The 20,567-nt window shown below is 36.9% G+C and overlaps 1 long non-coding RNA gene across 18 annotated transcripts in view; it reads right to left on the bottom strand.

Moving 5' to 3' along the window:
* Positions 1 to 20,567, bottom strand: part of LOC144261432 (uncharacterized) — a 68,449-nt gene that overhangs the window by 43,417 nt on the left and 4,465 nt on the right. For 10 of the 18 annotated variants that reach the window (XR_013345287.1, XR_013345276.1, XR_013345267.1 and 7 more), the window contains 3 exons: positions 17,843 to 17,926; positions 2,782 to 2,864; positions 280 to 311 (listed from right to left, as the gene is read on the bottom strand). This is a non-coding gene — a long non-coding RNA (uncharacterized LOC144261432). The remainder of the gene's footprint in view (positions 1 to 279; positions 312 to 2,781; positions 2,865 to 17,842; positions 17,927 to 20,567) is intronic. The other 8 variants (XR_013345270.1, XR_013345272.1, XR_013345280.1 and 5 more) reach the window with 4 other exon arrangements.

Here is a 20,567-nt window from a genome sequence, read left to right as displayed (position 1 = left end):
AAGGTTATTATAGCATAAAGCGTTGTTCCATTACTGAGCCTTATTTTCAAAGCTTTAAAATTTTGTAATATGAATTTGTCCAGTAATAAAGAGAATATTAACATTAAAAATAATAATTCAGTGGTCTTTGAGTAACGTGTTAAAAAAATAGGACTCTGTAAAGATGCTTCCTTTTGACAACAAAATACAGTATGAAAAATCCCATGTCTGATCACAAGTCCTATCTGGACTATACATAACCAAATATAACTGTAGAGAATATAATTAGAGTTAACTTACCTTTCAATACTGGAAAAACAACTGTGTGAAAACTGTCAAAAAAAGGGGGGGGAGGGGAGAAAAAGAATTAAAAAGGATAAAATATTAAGATAGTAAAAATAACTTAATCTGTTACCCTTCTAGTTTACATGCTTGGTTCAATTACAAACGGTATATTAAATTAAATGGATTTGATGATAAGTAACAGATTAAATATTCAGGGTAAACTACATACTCTTTTTAACTGATGCAACAAACATCTTTCTGTGGAAACTGCAAATAGAACTATGTTCTTTTTCCTTATAAGCCAAAGTGCTTAAACTTGCTTATTTTTAAACCTAGAAATACAGGCCCAGATTCTTTTCTTCTGTTTCATCCACTGCACTGTTCAGGAATCTGGTTCTAACTGGCCAGCTCAGAATTTTTCTGGTGTAGCTCAGGAGCCCCCAGGTGATGTAAAATGGAGTATTTAATTCCTATGCTAACTGCCCCCCACACACACTGACATAGGGGTGCAAATGGGTGGGATAGAGCACACAATCATTATGCCAGTTCACAATTGACTTGTTCTATAAAGACCATAGGCAGTTGGCGTAATGTAGAGCAACCCCTAAGCTGTGTTAATATATGCTGAAGGGCCAGAGCTGGTGCAGATTCACCATAAGAACCAAGAAGGTAAATTGTGCATGTTGTTTTACTCTTCTTGTTGCATTAGAAAGTTGTACACTTGCTCTTTTTTCTCCTGTTTTTATAAGGCTGTAATTCTTAAGGTTATGTAAAGTCTCCAGTGTAAAACCATTGTCTAGGTAGTCCAATATTTAGGTTTTGAATATATCTTTTAGAATACATTGGATGTGACAGGATGGTCCTGTTTTAATTTGATATGTAAACCAGGCTGATTGCACATACTTTTGTCTCACTCACTAAGGACCATTGTGTATGTATGACTCAATGTGTAAATACTGGTCTGCCTTCAGGGGTGGGGCAGAGTTCTTCTGTCGACCTGGAGGTGTGTACACTGTGGCTTAGGTTGTCTTAATTAACTTTTCAGATCCTTGAGTAATGTAGCTAGATTGACCTAAATTTTAGGTGTAGACCAGGCCTCTCAGGGATTGTGCCTCAGGAGTCATAGTGCCTCCCAGATTTCCTTGGCTGACATATGGTAGCTCTGCCAGCGCCATAGAGTGCCAGCCAGTGCTAGATGGTAGGACTGTTGCCTTGCTTCCTTCCCATCCCCCTTTAGGTGATTTGCACTGCCAGGGGTGCTAGTATCTTCAGTCCCTTTTACTCCAAGTGCAGTGTCTGGTTTTCTGTCTGGCCCTTGTGGAGGAGTTGCAAGGATGGAGAGAGGACTATTGTGATCATCTAATCTGATTTCTATATAACACAGGCCATAGAACTTCCCCAAAATAATTCATAGAACATGTCTTTTATAAAAACATCCAATCTTGATGAAAAAATTGCTAGTGATGGAGAATCTGCCACAACCCTTGGTAAATTGTTTCAATGGTTAATTACCCTCACTGTTAAAAAAATTATGCTTTATTTCCAGTCTGAGTTTGTCTAGCTTCAACTTCCAGCCATTGGATCATATTATACCTTTCTCTAGAGAATATAATTAGACTTGAAGAGCCCATTATCAAATATTTGTTCCCCTTGTAGGGTCTTACAGACTGTAATGAGGTCACCCTTTAATCGTCTTTGATTACGCTAAATAGATTGAGCTCCTTGAGTCTATTGCGATAAGGCATGTTTTCAAATCTTTTAATCATTCTCGAGCTTCTTCTCTGAACTCTCTTCAGTTTATCAACATCCTTCTTGAATTGTGGACACCAAAACTAGACACACTATTCCAGCAGTGTTCTCACCAGTGCCAAATACAGAGGTAAAATAAACTCTCTTTTCATGTTACAGAATACAGAAACCCAACAAGGACAAGCTTAGGTTTGTCTTGCTATAAATATATTTAATATTATGCAGCAAATAATTCATCATTTCAGACTTACTGGTTTCTTACTATTTAGTGCCTTTCCATTGACTAGGATAAACTTGTTTTGGTTCACTGAACACTCCTGTGCACTTCAGCATAGTAAACACAAGTAATGTACAATAATACAAACTGCTCTGTAGTACAAACTGCATAGAATTAGATGCAAATAAGTGCAGTACATTTTCTCTGCTCAGAATAAGATAGCTGCAAATATGCTATTTCTCAAATTATTTTGTTTTAAGTCAAACATTGTGATGTTGATCAGCAAATAAACTACTGAACTGCAAGTAATTCATTACATTTAGATTAAAAATTATTCAGTTAGTGATATGACCTTGTGAGGCTTACTTTTCCATAGTACGCTATGGAAGCATCATGGCAGAACAATTACCCCTTCACTTTCATTTTGTGGAATACCCAAGATATTCATTCACTGCTTTATTGTTAAGAATAAATATAGATAATTAAAAACTTGCAATTTAGAAGATAAATTATTATTACACACTCAAGGGATAATAACTAGTTTAACTTACTTTTTCTTAAGCTCTACGTTTATTCCTCCCTCAGACATCCAAGTCAGGCTCTTCCTCCTTTTTTTTCCCTCAGGAGAAAACATCTATCCAATCACCAAAATATATATACCCAAGATCAACATTTAGTTGAAGGACTAAAATGCAATTTAGAATACTCAAATACTAGTGGCACACATGCACGCTGAGTTTGTGCTTAAAACTCAAAGTCTTTATATACTCAAAAATATCCATTTGTGCAATATCTCATGTATTTAAATTAAACATTTTAATTTCACTTTTAAAAATAATATACGTCAGCAGCCTGCTAGTCCTAATTTGAGATGATCAGGCCCAAAAATCTTTTAGAAAATGTGACTGTGAGTTTTGTGAAACATAAGTGTTTAGAAACAAATTTTAGGGTTTTTTTACTACAGTTTTAGCACTCCAAAACAGCCACATAGATTTTCTTAATTTTTTTTTCACAGAAAATTAAATTCTAGGCTAATGTTTTGTACAAATTTCAGCCTAAGGGAAATATTCACAACAAAGTTAAAAGAATATTTTAAAAGTAATGGGAAAAGAAGTACTGTATTGAGGTGTGAGAGGTTCTATTGTAAAAAGAATAAAACAATCTTAATTATAATGGCACAGATTCGGCAACAGCATTTAGTGTGATATTAGGTTTTGGAATCATATTAGGGGGCTTATTCCTTCACTCACTTACTTCCCTGGTCCTTCTCGCATGAACAGAGAGCAACAATAGATGTTTATTGGGGTGAACTTCCAGCAAGCATGATTCCAGTTTCCTTCCTTAGTATCCTCCTTCCCAGCTCTGACACCACAGAGCCTTACACCTGTGTCTTTGTTCCCATTCCTGCCCTTAGCCAAACATGATTCCAATTTCCCCAGCCCCCTTTTAGCAAAACATGATTCCAATTTCCTTACCCCCATTCCCTGTTCCCATTTCCCCTTTTAGCAAAACATGATTCCAATTTCCTTACCCCCATTCCCTGTTCCCATTTCCCCCTTTAGCAAAACATGATTCCAACATGTTTTGGCATATAGCTCTCATTCCTGTACTCAAGAATTACTGTCTGTAGTTTATTTGTTAGCATTTTCCTTGCAGTGATTGTTAGGCGCCCTGGCACATTTGCCACTGTCTCTATTTTCTCTTTATTTTCTCTGTTTCACCTCTGTTCTTTTCTGATTTTTTTTCATCATCTTGTTTTTCTGCTTTCCCCTTTTCTCTGAGCTTTAGCTACCCTCTTCCTTGAAGCCTCTCTTTCGCATACTTGACAACTTGGAGGGTTACATGTCTGTCTCTCCTCCCAGGTTGAGAGGCATAATTTCTGATTTGGAAGGTGGAAGGAAGATCTTTTTCTTTGCTGTTGATATGAGTATTTTCTGTGAGAACTACTCTTTTGAAGAGATAGAGCAGAATGTGGTACTCTAATGAATTTTATGTCCATTGAATCACTAAGAGACTGGGGGACATGGATCAGCATTCACATTACACTCCTGGTCAGTACCCTGTGCAAGCAGGGGAAGCTAATGATCCAACCAGCCGACCAAATTTGATGTGATGAATCCTGGTCATATGCCACCAGAGGCGCATTGCGCATATGCTAAGAAGATTGAGACTTCATTGTTCTGCACAGAAGTATAATGCATTGCTTGCCTAACCAGCTTGTAATTCAGAGGCTTTTATAGAATTATAAAACCTAATATGAAGAGAATACAAAATCCATGAAAAATGTCATAGTGCTTTAGATGTAACAAAACATGTGATATAGCATTAGTCTTCATTCTAGAAATGATAGTAAAAGAACTTTTTGATCAGATTTTCTGAAGTGGATATTTTATATCTTGTTATCCAACCCCAATGTTCTTTAGACAATTTTAATTATTTGGTGGTGAGCTATTACTGGGACAGGCTTCTTAAAAATCTAAGAGAGAATTTGCACAAGTAAAGTACAGAACTTTTCTGTTATACATACACATTCTGGATATGAAAAATGTTGTCAAAAAGGATGGCCGTCTCATGTCTAAAGTAACAGAATGTAATATTGACTTCTTAGAAGATTGGAGGTATGGCTGAGAATTTCATTTATGCTGGCTGCAAATGATTAACACTATAATAATAGCAGACCAGCATATGGTACTGGTACCCATTAAAAAAGCAGTTGCTTTGACACTCTGACTGACTAAGAAAATAGCATTACTCTTGAGAAATGGAAAGCAGTAGAGCCTTAGAATCTCTCTTTAAATCAGTGACTAGTGTGGCAATTTCTTGTATTAGTGGTAATTTTTGGTTAAAATTAGTCACAGTAGATCCATTCCACCATGGTTAACAACACATATGGAAATTATCTAAAGAGAGAGCAATATATGGTTGAAAGACTGCATTAAAAATCTTTTGTTAAGACTATATGGACAATATCCTCAACAAGTGTAAATTGACACAGTTCCAGTGAAGTCACCAGCTAAAGATTTGGCTCTGTTTTTTTTCTATCACCCGTACTGATGCTGAGTAGTGCCTTACTTGATGAGTAGTCCCATTGACATTTCAGTAGAATTACTCACTAAGATACTAGTCAGTATGAATAGGGTAGCAGAATCTCTCCTCTAATTTTTACAGAATAGTAAGCAAGTAGAGAAAAATAATTAAATGAATGAATGTATGTAAAGAAGCCTTGGTGTAAAGGCAGTATAATACCACTGAGTAATGAACATATTTAAAATATAATTTATGGTTTTGACCAATAATAAAAACTATTTAATCTCAAAAATTAAAAAAGCATTTGCAGATTACAAATAATGTTCATTTTACATTTACTTAAGTACAGCTGTCTTATCTGACTTTCATTTGACCACTTTATTGTGAATGGTTATATTTGCAATAAAAATAATTAAATAGGGAGTCTGAATGTCTGTCTCCTTCATAAATGAAGAGGAAGAGAAGAGGGGGCGGGGAGTATAGCTGGAAAATATTTAATAAACCAGGAATGATTCATCATCAACTGATGGATGAATGTAAACATGGGGGGAAATTTTCAAAAGAAAAAATTAAGTTAAATGAATATTACATAGGTACATTGAGATGACTGTGAGAATACACTGTCCCTAAAAGCTGGAACAACCTATGGGAAATAATCAAGAAACAATAGAGGTTTCTGTTCATAACCAGTTTTGTTTTAGGGCCTGATCCTGAGAAATGCTGAGCAGCCACAATTCCCATTGGATGATCTTTGATTACATTACAGACATGGTTGGACAAGACATTACTACAATAAAACTATAAAAGAATACATTTCTATATAAGGAAGATCAGTTGAAGGCAAAGTCACTTTCACAGGTTAAAATGAAGGATGTATAAACCATGAGGGATTTAGGATGTAGGCATGTAATATGCTATTTAATCTGAGATTAGGAAAAAAGTATTACTTATGGATCTGATGCTAAGTGTGTGAAAATTTAAAAATAATTAAAAGAGGTATTTTAATTATATACAAGAAACTTAATTTTTTTCAAGTAGGATACAAGAGGATAGTTTCTTACGATATTTCAAAAATTGAAAAAAGCAATGAGGCCCAATGAAATCCTGGATCTGATATTGACTAACCAAGAGAAAATGGTAACAGCTCTGAAAAAAAGGAGGGAATTTTGGAGGTTATGATCAAAAGCTTACAATATTTCTGGTGCGAGTGATGAGACAGAAAAATGGGTAACCATATTAGGAAATGAGGTAGAAGGAAGATGGGAGAGTTTTTTTAAAAAGTGGAAACAATGGTTTTAGAATGACACTACAACAAAATATGAAGATTTTTTTAAAGACTTGGCTGAAAGGATGGTTGGCAAAAGTAGTGAAATTAGTTAAATAAAAAAATTATGAGAAATGGAAAAGAACAGAGATTGAAATGATTAAATTTAATCTTACCATCATATAACTGCAGATATAAAATAAAGGGAAAAAACCCTAAGAAGCCAAACCAAGAACAAAATGATGCTGGCTGGGGAAGCCCAGTGATATAAGAAAAGTTTTTTTAAAAATATATTCAAAATAGACATATTTTAAAAAAGGAACTGCTAGAAAGCAGAAAGAAGTGAGTAAGAGTTCCTCAAATAACCCAGAACTTCAGTTTTTCCTTTGTTTTCAGTAGGGTATACCGACTAAAAGAAAATATGAGCTTTTTGTCCAGGAAACAGGGAATTTATTAGAGAATATAGCTGGAGAGGCCATAAACAAAAGGGTAATCAGAGAAAAATATAGAAAAGCATCTGAAAAATTAAGGTCCAGATTCCCTGATCCTCTTCTAACCATTTTGCGCCATGCATGCACCACAAAGTGGCCAGAATCTGACTCTAACTAGCCAGTTGAGAATTCTCCTGCTACAGAGCAGTTGCCCCCACAGCCCTGGCATAAGGGGTATGTTGAGGACATGACATAGTGTTCCTGCACTCCAGCAATTTTAAGCTGCATATGGTCCCTTAGCGACCATAGCCAACTGGCATAAATTAAAGCAGGCCATAGGCCGCACCTGGCATATTTGACCATGGTCTGATATTAAAGTGCTAGTGGCAAAACATCAATATAAAAATGACCTCATCCTGCATACTACTACTATAGTTTTTCCATAAATTTTAAAACAGGGACAAGCAATAATATGTTCCCGTGTTACTAATAAAACCTGTGTAACCATTTTACAGTGTTCCAATGGGTGGTGAGATTGCTACCACGTTCCAGGTAATAGATTGGCCTAGCAAGGTCACTGGTTGTCTTCATCAACCCTTTTCTTTCCCCAAGTTATAGAAAATGCTGTTTAGGATATGTGGTAAGGGGGGAATCTATTATAATTACATTAACAGCCTAGTATAAGTTCTGTGATTAACTGATTAAACTTGAAGACAGCAAAATCAGATGGGTGACAAACATGCAGGAGGACAGGAAATGTAAAATGATCTCAGGTTTTGGAGTGTATGCAGAGGAATGAGGATCACTTTAAAAAATGTAGTGACGCATTTAGGGAGAGGAACTGAACAACATAAATACAAATCTGTGGCCTGATCCTACAAAGTGATTAGCTCCTCTTGACGACTGTTGAAGACCTCAAGTCCCATTAACATCAGCATCTGGCAAAATCAATCCCCTAGATAGCTATCTAGAGAGAATTGAGGTCAAGAAAGATATTGGAGTAATAACACACAGCAAACTAAATATATCATAGTGTGTGTGAGGGGAGAAGCCATTCCTATACTATGTATAGGAAAACATAAAACTAGGGAGTCAATGAGTTGACGGTGTTACTGTACATCATTTTGGTATAACTTGATCTAGAATAGTGCATATACCTTTGATTCCAACAGTGAGTGATATACAGATATTCAAAAAGAAGAGAGAAAATGCAACATCAAAAAAATGTTGAAATAGCACCCCTGAAAAGTTGCTAAATCTATCTCATCTACAAAAGAGATGATTTAGGATGAACATGATTATTCTTCAAATTCAGGATAAATATATATAAATGAAGGAAAGAAATTATTCACAACTATAGAATATTATAGGAGAAGTGGCCTGAAGTCAAGGAAGGAAAAGTCAAGGCCAGATATTAGGAGACAGTTCTCAATAGTAAAAACAACTGCATAGTTGGAAGTGGTAAAGCCACCATCATGGCAGATATTCAAGAATAAGGTAGATAAGACATTAAGGAGAATATGATGTAGATGTGAATAGTTTGCAAAAATTTCAGGACTCTGACTGGATGAGCTAAGTAGTCTTTTCTGGGCTGTATCTTGCCATCTACCATATGTGCAACTCAACGGGGAACAAAACAGTACTACAGTATGGTGCTATGATGATCTGACTTTGATTAGTTCTGGTATCAGAAGATGTATGTCACTGCAAACAATAGCTATTATAAAATGCATCAGAAAAAGTAGGATTATATCAGTGGTACAAGAAATTAGAACTTTATACATATAATTAAATTAAGAGAAAAAAGAAGTAAGCTTGTCAATGACTGTAATATTACTTATTTAGCCTAAGAGTATTAAAATAAATACATTTTATTTGGTGGGTATTTAAGTGGGTATTCATGATAAAATTCTGACGTTATGACCTCTCATAAAGATAGATTCAGAAAATAAGACAGCCAACTAAAGAGTATGTAAGTTTTTTGCTTCTCTCTCAGAATACTGGTCTGATTAATCTAAACCTGCTTGAAAATGTTTGTACTCTTTAGTTCCTGTTTTCAGGAAAACCAGTCAGATTTAGAACTACAGGGGAAGAGATCCTGAAAAAAAATGGGAGAGGAGCTATGGAATATCATGTAAATACTTAAAACTAGTTGCTAGTATAAGAAGCAGAACTTTGCATTAGAAAATCCTTAATCCTAGAAAAATCTAAAACTACATCCCCAGCAAATCAGATTGCTGAAGATTTCAATCTGGAAATTCTATTTCTGCATCTTCTAACCATCTACTAAGGATTATATCTTCTCTTGTATATAGGAATAAAGGAAAGTTAAACTGCTGGAGGCAGTATGCAGCCATTAGTAGAAAAGTTTCATTTCAGAGAAAAAGAGATCTATGTGCCTGATCCAGTGCCCACTGAAATCTGTAGAAAGATTCCTGTTGACTTCATAGGCATTGGATCAGGCCCTGTATGAGTTAATAAGAAAGACAGGTCTCTCTTGTTAACCAGTCTTCTGACAGTACAGCTTGTATTTTAAGAAACACAACACAGTATGAAGGAGAAGATTGCACTGAGGTACCATAGTGTTGGATGCTTTATAGATAAATAGATTAGATTAGCTAGAAGAACTACTAACTTTTAGGAATACATTATTAAACTAACCTGTGCATAACCTGTATTTATGAATATTAAAAAGCAAAACCTAACTGCAGAAACTACATCTTCGAAAACATTTTCATATGTGATTGTGGGTATGGCTTGCTGGTCTATGCAAATGAAGTATGGCAAAGAAGCAAAAAATCTAAGCTAGATGTGGTTATAAGCCCATGCCCAGCAAGGGGGTAAAATGCAGAGCCTGGAGACTTAGGCAAGGTTCATGTTTGCCATCCTGATTTATGTTTTAGTGGATTGAGCAATGGAGGCCTCAAATGACTTGACCAGTTACTTAGGATAAATGAATGTCAAAGCCACATTTGCTTATGTTTATTTGCGGTTTTTAAGATTTTTGCAGTAAATAATTTGGAGATTCTTGAGAGAAACTATCTTTGGGGAAGAGAAAATGTAAGAATAAAGGAGACTTGTGTGAAGACAGGAATCTGGAAGTAAAATGTCAAGAAACACTACCACTGCAACATTTGGTGCAATATTTTGGCCTCCTTTGTTCATAGTTTTTGTATATAGTGTGGAATAATGCAGCCCTTACTCCGACAAAACTATTGAAAAGTATGCTCAATTTGGTGCATAATTATTAGTTTGTGGTTAAATAAAATATAATTATCTGACAAAACTCTGGAGTGTGGTCTGATGTTTTCTTACATTTTGTCGTATAGCTTTACTCATTCTAATATATAAACTTTTATTGATAGATGGTTCCAAACCCATGTTGAATCAGCAAAAAGCAAGTTAGAAGCGTGTTGCACAGTAAAGATCAATGCACACTCCAGATCAGTGGTGGGCAACCTGCAGGCTGCGGGCCACATGCAGCCTGTCAGAATAATCCGCTGGCAGGCCACCAGACCGTTTATTTACATTTGCACTACCACCCGCAGCTCCCAGTGGCTGCGGTTCACCGTACTTGGCCAGTGGGAGCTGCGGGAAGCGGTGGACAGCACATCCCTGTGGCCCGTGCTGCTTCCTGCAGCTCCCATTGGCCGGAAACGGCTAACTGTGGCCACTGGAAGCTGCGGGTGGCCGTGCAAATGTAAACAAACTGTCTGGCCGCCCACCAACAGATTACCCTGACAGGCTGCAGGTTGCCAACCACTGCTCCAGATTGATAGACGGAAAAAGTCTGTGATCCCTAAACAAAACTACAACTGGTCTATGCTTATTTTTACCATTTGTGGTTAAAGATTAACAGCCTATGTGTTGTTCTGTTTGTTTTTTTCATGGTAAATAAAGGCAATTAGTAATACAAACAAAACCTAAATACAGTAAAAGTATCCATGCATTTGGTCCTATGATAAATTAATCATCAAATAAAATTAGTTAGTGTACTAAAAAAAAGTGTAGTTCATATTTCTGTTCTAAACTTCAAGATTTTTCATTTTGCGGCACACAAACAATATTCAAAAATATGTGTAGTGCATGTTATCAGCATTCATGCCCGTGATGTGTTTTAACCAGAATCACTCTTATACTTGAGCTGGAGCCTAAAGTATGGGACAGAAGAATATAAAAGCAGGGATACTTAAGAAATGAGAATAATTTGCATAAATTTTCTATTCAAAGTATTAATACATGTCTTTTTTTTATTCATTGTATGTAATAAAATTAATTTTGAAGTTAGAGAACGTGAGAGAGTTGTCCAATGATTTACTACTGTGCAGAGCAGTGTGGCCTAATAGATAGGGCACTAAAGTGGCACCTGTGGGATCTGAATTTATTCCTAGCTCCGTCAGTAGCCTGCTGTTTTACTTCACCTCTCTGTTCCTCAATTTCCCCATCTGTAAAGTGGGGGTAATGATATGTTCCTCATTTGTAAAGCACCTTGAGATTCACTGATGAAAAGTGCTGTATGAGAGTCAGTTATTATTATTCCTGTGAGAAACAGTAACAGCATAAACCTGTTAGCTGCTTCAAGTCTTATACATTAAGGACAAAGTTAATCATTAAAGTGGGTGTTTTAATTAAAAAAAAATCTTTTAAGGTATTTGTTCTTGTGCTTTTCCTATTAAAGATAGTTAAGTCCCAAACAGACTGCGAAAAGCTACAAAAGGATCTCACAGAACTGGGTGACTGGGCAACAAAATGGTAGATGAAATTCAATGTTGATAAATGCAAAGTAATACACATTGGAAAACATAATCCCAACTATACATATAAAATGATGGTGTCTAAATTAGCTGTTATCACTCAAGAAATAAATGTTGGAGTCATTGTGGATAGTTCTCTGAAAACATCCACTCAATGTACAGCGGGAGTCAAAAAAGCAAACAGAATGTTGGGAATCATTAAGACAGTGATAGATAATAAAACAGAAAATATCATATTGCCTCTATATAAATCCCTGGTACGCCCACATCTTGAATACTGTGTGCAGATGCGGTCGTCCCATCTCTAAAAAAGATATATTGGAATTGGAAAAGGTTCAGAAAAGGGCAACAAAAATTATTAGGGGTATAGAACAGCTTCTGTATGAGGAGAGATTAATAAGACCGGGACTTTTCAACTTGGAAAAGAGGCGACTAAGGGGGGATATGATAAAGGTCTATAAAATCATGAGTGGCATAGAGAAAGTAAATAAGGAAGTGTTATTTACGCCTTCTCGTAATACAAGAACAAGGGGCCACCAAATGAAATTAATAGGTAGCAGGTTTAAAACAAACACAAGAAAGTATTTTTTCACGCAACGCACTGTCAACCTCTGCAACTCCTTGCCAGAGGGTGTTGTGAAGGCCAATATTATAATGGGGTTCAAAAGGGAGCTAGATAGATTCATGGAAGATAGGTCCATCAGTGGCTATTAGCCAGGATGGGCAGGAATGGTGTCCCTAGCCTCTGTTTGCCAGAAGCTGGGATTGGGTGACAGGGCATGAGTCACCTGATGATAATCTGTCTGTTCATTCCCTTTGGGGCACCTGCCATTGGCCACTGTCAGAGGACAGGATACCGGGCTTGATTGACCTTTGGTCTGACCCAGTATGGCTGTTAAAAATATATATATTTAGTCATTATTTGGATAATGGAGTGGAAAGTATGCTTACAAAAGTTGTAGGTGACACCAAGACGGAAGGAGTTGCAAGCACTTTGGAGGACAAGATTAGAATTCAAAAGGACCTTGATACATTGGAGAATCTGTCTGAAATTAATAAGATTAAATTCAATAAAGACAAGTGGAAAGTACTACACTTAGGAAGGAAACTCAAACGCAAAACTATAAAATGGGGAATAACTGGCTAGGCAGTAGTACTGTAGAAAAGGATCTGGGGGTTATAGTGGTTCACACTGAATGTGAGTCAACAATGTGATACAGGTGCGAAAAAGACTAACATTCTGGGGTGTATTAACAGCCGTGTTATATGTAAGGTTTAAGAGGTAATTGTTCTGTACTTAACACTGGTGAGGCCTCAGCTGGAGTACTATGTCCAGTTCTGGGTGCCACACTTTAAGAAAGATGTGGACAAACTAGAGAGAGAGTCCAGAGGAGAGCACCAAAAATTATAAAAGATTTAGAAAACCAGATCTATGAGGAACAGTTGAAAAACTGGGCGTGTTTAGTCTTGCGAAAAGAAGACTGAAGGAGGACCTGGTAACAGTCTTCCAACAGGGCTTTTATAAAGAGGACTGTGATCAACAGTTCTCCGTGCTCGCTGAAAGTAGGACAAGATGCAATTGGCTTAATCTTTAGCAACGGAGATTTAGATTCGTTATTAGGAAAAACTTTCTAACTATAAGGATAGTTTAGCATTGGAATAGGCTTCCAAGGCTGGCTGCGGAATCCCCATCATTGGAGGTTTTAAAGAGCAACTTAGAAAATTGGGCTAAATCAGATTATCTTGAATGAGATCGTCATGAACTGGGGGATACTTACCATCAACCAGATTGCCTTGAGCAACAACAGGAAATTAAAGCTCTTCTGCTCTAAGCATAGAAAATACAGGTATTCTCATATGACTAGTCCATCACATCATAGAGATGTTTCTTCATTTGTCATGTATGCTTCCAACTCCAGGGGACCTACTGATCTGTCTCAACCCAGAGAAATTAAAATTAGCAATATTGAACTTTAAGACCTGAACCTCCTTCAGTTCAGCAATTCTTTTTGACTCATGGATGTCTTTCTTTAATCAAGGAATTAATTTATGTCCAGAATCTACAATCAACTATTTCTGTGCGCAGATTTCAGCATCTGAGGTGCTCAAACTTGCTAGATGCAGACAGTGTAGCAATTCACCCTCACATCTCAAGATGTATCAAGGCCATTCCAGAGTTTCAGCCATCAATTAAATATCTTATGGCTTGTTGGAACTTAAATTTGCTTATTTCTACGTTGATGGAGCTTCCATTTGAACCGCTTTCTAAAGTTCCTGGGTTTTTTCCCTTTCAGTGAGTCACATTTTGAGAGAGAATTTGAACTCCAGAAACAGTTTCAATTCAGGAACAGTTTCTTTATTTTCTTAATAAGATAGTCTTCTTCATAGCCCCAGAGTTTCTCCCTAAAATAATCTTATCTTTTCATATTATTCACTATTCACTTATTATCCCATTATTCACCTAAGCCTTTCTCATCCTAAGGGCATTGAAGTTTCACTTTCTGGATGTGAGAAGGGCCAAAAAATGTAATCTAGAAATGATGGAAGCCTTTTGAAAATAAGATACTTTATTTCTGGTGTATACTGGTTAAAAAAAAAGGCAACAGAGTATATAAAGCAACCATATCCAAATTGGTTAGAGCAGCGTATTATTAAAGAAAAGCAGATAATGATAAGAACATAAGAATGGCCATACTAGGTCAGACCTGTGGTCCATCTAGTCCAATATCCTGTCTTCCAACAGTGGCCAATACCAGATGCTTTGAAGAGAATGAACATAACATAGCAGTTTATTGAGTGATCCATACCTGGTTGTCCACTTGCAGCTTCTGGTTGTCAGAGACTTAAGACATGGGGTTGCATCTCTGACCATCTTGGCTAATAGCCATTGATGGACCTATTTCCGTGAACTTATCTAATTCTTTTCTCAACCCAGTTATAATTTTGGCCTTCACAACATCCCCTGACAACGAGTTCCACTGGATGACTGCATTGTGTGAAGTAGTATTTCTTTTTGTTTCTTTTAAGCCTGCTGCCTATTAATTTCATTGGGTGACCCCTGGTTTTGTGTTATGTGCAGCGGTAAATAACATTTCCTTATTAACTTTCTCCACGCCATTTAGGATTTTATAGATCTCGATCATATCCCTCTTTAGTTGTCTCTTTTCCAAGATGAACAGTCCCAGTTTTTTTAATCTCTCCTCATCTGGAAGCTGTTCCATCCACTAATCATTTTTGTTGCACTTCTCGATACCTTTTCCAATTTTAATATATACATTTTGAGATGGGGCGACCAGAACTGCATGCAGTATTCAAGGTGTGGGCATACCATGGATTTATATAGTGGCATTATGGTATTTTCTATCTTATTTGTCCCTTTCCTAATGGTTCCTAACATTCTGTTAGTTTTTTTTGACTGCTGCTGTACATTAAACAGATGTTTTCAGAGAACTATCCACAATGATTGCAAGATCTCTTTCTTCAATAGTAACAGCTAATTTAAACCACATAATTTTATATGTGTAGTTGGGGTTATGTTTTCCAATGTTGCATTTATCAACATTGAATTTCATCTGCCATTTTGTTGACAAGTCACCTGGTTTTGTGAGATCCCTTTGTAACTCTTCGCAGTCTGCTTTGGACTTAACTACCCTGAATAATTTTCTCTCCTTTGCAAATTTTGCCATTTCACTGTTTGCTCCTTTTTCCAGATCATCTATGAATATTTTGAACAGAACTGGTCCCAGTTCAGCACTCTGGGGGACACTGCTATTTACCCCTCTCCATTGGGAAAACTGATAATGTATTCCTACCCTTTGTTTTCTATCTTTTAACCAGCTACTGATCCATGAGAGGACCTTCCCTCTTATCCCATGACTGATTACTTTGCTTAAGAGCCTTTGGTGAGGGACCTTGTAAAAGACTTCCTGAAAGTCTAAGTACACAATATCCACTGGATCACCCTTGTCCACATGGTTGTTGACCTCCTCAAAAGATCAGTGGGAAGAGAGAAGTAGAGTGTCTGTGACAAAATTTGAAGAGCAATGACCTGGGCATTGATCCATTCATTTACAAAGAATTACAAGGTGGATATTGTTTCCTTGTTTGATTGAGCCTTTAGTCACCAAGGTCAGTAGTCTGCTATGAAATCTTATTTCCTTCCTTATCTTTCCCACTCTTCACCCATTTTGCTTGCTAATTCCCAACAGCCTTTCCCTTCAGACTGATAGATTTTTATGTATGAATAAAAGGACAATTTTGCTATTACCTGCTAATTTGTCTTTTCATAACACAGACTCTATCAGTACAGATGATCCTTCCTTTCAGTTAAAATGTTTGCCACTTTGCAATTGGTTTGTTATAATTATCTGTTAATAGTAATGATACCTAGCACTTATAGAGCACTTTTCATCCACAGCTGTCTCCAAGCTCTTTTAGACATTTTGGGTGAGATTCTGCGCTGCTTTTCTAAGAGACACAGCACAATACTCACAACCCAGGTGGGTCTGAGGTGGCTTTAAACCACTTTTGCATCCTCTCGATCCTGGGCTGCTCCACGGCCCCAGGCATAATGCAGACAGCCTCAGAGGCCTAAATTATGACAGTCTCCCTGAGAAGCCCTCTGAGCCAAAGTGCTGCTCAGAATCTCTGCAATGTTGAATTTCAACCCCTGACAAATCCTCCCACCTCCAGGAATGTCCTCCTGCCCCAGGGCTTTGGAGAGATTCCTCAGAAGGCAGCCTTATGACTGTTTTCCTCAGTTCCTATGCCGAGGTATCCTACCCTGGCCAAATAAGAGGCTTTTAGAACCTCTATACACTTTTCTGACCCTTTTACCCAGCATAAAAGGCCAGAGCCTGGATGTCACCCATTGTAACTTTGAAAATTTCTTTCTGGAGAGGTGACACATTATGAGCACCCTTCTCAGGGGGAGCTTTAACTCCAGATCTTTCCAGATGACCTAGCTCTGTGATCTTTAATGGCCATGGTTAACTCAACAATCTGGTTCCCGACCAATGAGTTTTATGTCAAATATACAGTTAAACAAAATGTTCCCAATTATTTTAAATTTGGTGGTGTTTTATACTTTCTATGGCCCTTGTCACTGTAGTATCTGAATGTCTTTCAATATTTATGAATTTAGCCTCACAATACCCTTGTAAGGTACAAAAGTGTTAATCAACCTCATTTTATAATTTGGGAAACTGAGGTGAAGAATGGCTAAGTGTCTTACCAAAAGCCACACATGAAAGTCTGGGAAAGAGCGAGGAATATGATCCCAATCTCAGCTCCCAACCCTGTGTCTTGGCCACAAGACCACCCTTCCTCCATCTTGATGTTGATGTAACATCACCAGTATAGTTCAGTTTGAAGTGTCAGAGAGAGCTGTAGCCAGCAATCTGCAACTTCTGAGGATCTAAGGGAATGGGGGTGAAGGGAACAAGGCTTACATTCCTAATGCGTCAATTAACCCTGCTTATTTGAGGATATTCAGCAAATCATATTAAAGCTGCTTGATTCTTGATTTTATATTTGCAGGTCACCTTTGTCTACAGTGCTGATACATATAAAAATGTATTGTTTTATGACTCTCATAAGCATGAAGCGTACAAACTCTATGTCTAAGGTAAGTTAATTAACATTCTATTTGGTATCCCTCCCTAAAAAATATTGCACACGTACAGAGAAATACTCAGTATCTAACTGAAGGCTCAATTCTGTCTTTAAGGCACAGTCTTGAGTAAGGGGTGCTGCAGAGCATAGCAACTTCTCAGGGGGAGCTCTGGGAGAAAATCTCTCCAAGAGCTCCCCAGTGGACAGGCAGAGTGTTTATGCTCCACTAGCTCTTAACATAATAGAGTATGCTCCCCTCTCTGCAGCTGGCTGGGGACGGGGGGGGGGTGGATGGGCGGGAGGAGAGGGGACGACACGGACGGACACGACATATAGCCCCACCTCCTCCTTCTGGGCCTGGTTCACTCCCCCGAATTCAGAGACTACAGTTCTGTCTGCACCTTCTGAGGAAGGACTCTTGTGCACCACCGTTCACAGCCCGTTTAGCCCTCCTGTCGACATGCAAGGCTGGGCTCAATCTAGCCTGTATTACTATATTAATAGGAACCATATATACACTTACAGTACTTTTATGAGCTTCCCCCTCCTTTCCATATTCCCGCATTGGCATTTGAGTCGTTGTTCTAATGCTTTAAGTGAGAAAAATCTGTAGGAGTTACAAAACGCAAATAATTGTATTAATTATTTAGCATTTTTCTTTTTGGCTCTTCAGCAGTATTTCTCCTACAGATCAGCATTACAAAACTGAGATGAACTAAAGTCCAAACTGACAGGTAGCCTTTACTCATGCAAATAGTCCCATTGACTTTAATGGGACTTCTTGTGTGAAAAGGGTTTACAGGATGAGACCCTATAACAATTCATAGATTTTACATGGAAAGGTTGCCAAAAATTCGTATTTAGTCAATAGTACATGAAGATTGTAACACTCAATCAAACAGTATCATATAATGGATATTTTGGGTGAAATTAGTGATTTTAGTAAGCAAAGGTTGTTCACATGCATGTAACATTCAATCAGTAATAGGCAAATTAAAAGTTAAAACACATGTAAAACAGTAGTTTAAATACTGAATATTGAATATTCTGGATTTTGCCAGTTTGTCTTAAAAGTGTAGAGTTTTTTTAAAGTTTTCTGCATTTATATTTCTTTTTTAAATCTTTCATGTAAGGTGAAAAATGTATATTATTCACTTGATAGACTTTTTGAATTTTCCTAATTTGCATTTATCTTTTATACCTGCCATGTTGGAATGGCTACTTTGTGATCTGTATTATGTGCATATTTGTAGCCTGTGTTAAGTGCATGTTTATACATTTTTTTAAAAAAGTGCATTATTTAATACCCTGCAATTGCTAATATCATGTACAATATTACATGCACAGTGATATTCAGTACTGTACAGTAATATCATGTACAGTATTAAGAATGACTATACATATATAATAGAAATCCTTATTAAAAGCAATTATACATATGTAGTAGTTATCTTTAAAAATTAATCTTGCCAGCTTTACTTGCTTTTATTCTCAAAATACTAAGTATATGACTCTGTTATGGAGCATTAATGCAGGACTTGAAAATTATACTAGATATTTACTGGTACTAGTCAGAGGACTACATCCACAAACCAGAAATAGATACAAAAGAGGGGGACAGGGAAGAATGGATGAAAGATGGAGCTCCCTGCCATAACCAGTTACTAGATATGAGAGGGTATACAGAGATTTCTATAAAGATGTTGCATATAGTTGCAGTACGAATCATAACTTTCATCCCTTTATAGCTTCTAGAAGAGAAAAGGGAGGATTCTATCCCTTCTCCACTTTTCGAGAGCATTGTGGCTTCTATGGTGGTTGAGTCTGTGCTACTTTACTTCTCCCTCAGCCTCCATTTCTTTTATCTGTTCTTTATCCCCTATTCCCCTACCCCTATGAATAACTGTAGTACCTCATTCTGATGTTAATAGTTTTGCCAGACAGGTACACCAATATGATATTGATATTACTGACAATTTCACAGTTAGTCATAAGACTCTGAACTACAGAAGTTCATCTCTGCAGAGCCTTCTTAATTTCACTTTGCTACTACTTGATAAAGTGATGAGCAGCAGCAGAGGCACTGGAACTGTCTGCCTGCAGACCCAGGAGGACAACACTGCATCAGTTAACCCTCCAAATGTGAACTATGGTAATATTCACAACATAGAGAACAGAAGTGTACTTTATTTTTTAAATGAAAGCTGCAGATGTTAATGGCTTAAGCTCCTATGCTCACCAGAGAAATTTTTTTTACTCTCATTTGGAAAGTGGATGAATAGATTTTCCAAGTGCTGCATTAATAACACATAATAGACTAAATGTATTCTTTCAGTAAACAAAAGTCAGATATAGAAATAACCTGATTTAGCTTTTGTTTTAAAATTTAGAGGTATATTCTGTCCTGTTTCAAATACAAAAATCTCATTGATGAGAAAAATATGACCCTCAATATTTGCTACCTAATAGCTAAAATTAAAGGGGAACTAGAGTTTTTTAAGGGCTAACTGTGTTTTTATGCGTGAGATGCCCCAAATAGTAAGGAGTGGAAGGGCATTTAACAAATAATTAAATGTAACAAATATTTTCTCCCCTATTTCAGGTACTCTGAAATTGCACGGACTCACTGCCAACCACTGTAAAGTCACGGCTACCACTGAACCCTGCTAGAGCCTGGAGCTGATGCATAAGGGCTCAAGTATATGACTTTCATTATATGTCATGGGTTTGTAATTTTTTTTGCAAAACCATACTGTTAAATAATAATAATCCCTGCCACTTACTGGCACAACTCTTGACCAGAATCACAGTAGCTGTGACATTGCAGCAGATCAGCGGTCCACTGAAACAAATTTTAGAAGTCTAAAAAGGGGAATGGAAGGGGAGGTTAATTTGAAGTTAGTCATGTGCTGAATATCCCACTTATGCTTATTTGCTGAGGTAATCACAAGAAAAAAAGTAACTCTTTTAAAAAATAAAGTTTGTATTTTTTAGAAAAACCCCAGAGTATTATCTTGAATGAACTCTCAAGATTTTGTATTTTAACATAAAAGTAATTAATAATTACACACTGTACATATGGAAATACAGATTTGATCCTCATAACGAATTAATACAATTTAGTTTTCTTTAATGTGTATGCTACAGGGCGGATTCTAAATTCCAGTGTATTTTTTACATTTAAAACAAATGAGACTATTTATGAGAGTAAGGATATATATGTGTAATACAGAAAGTATGCATATTTT

This window comes from Eretmochelys imbricata, chromosome 1 (genome assembly GCF_965152235.1).
Source record: "Eretmochelys imbricata isolate rEreImb1 chromosome 1, rEreImb1.hap1, whole genome shotgun sequence".
Lineage (NCBI taxonomy): Eukaryota > Metazoa > Chordata > Testudines > Cheloniidae > Eretmochelys > Eretmochelys imbricata.
This window is presented reverse-complemented; position numbering and strand designations above follow the sequence as displayed.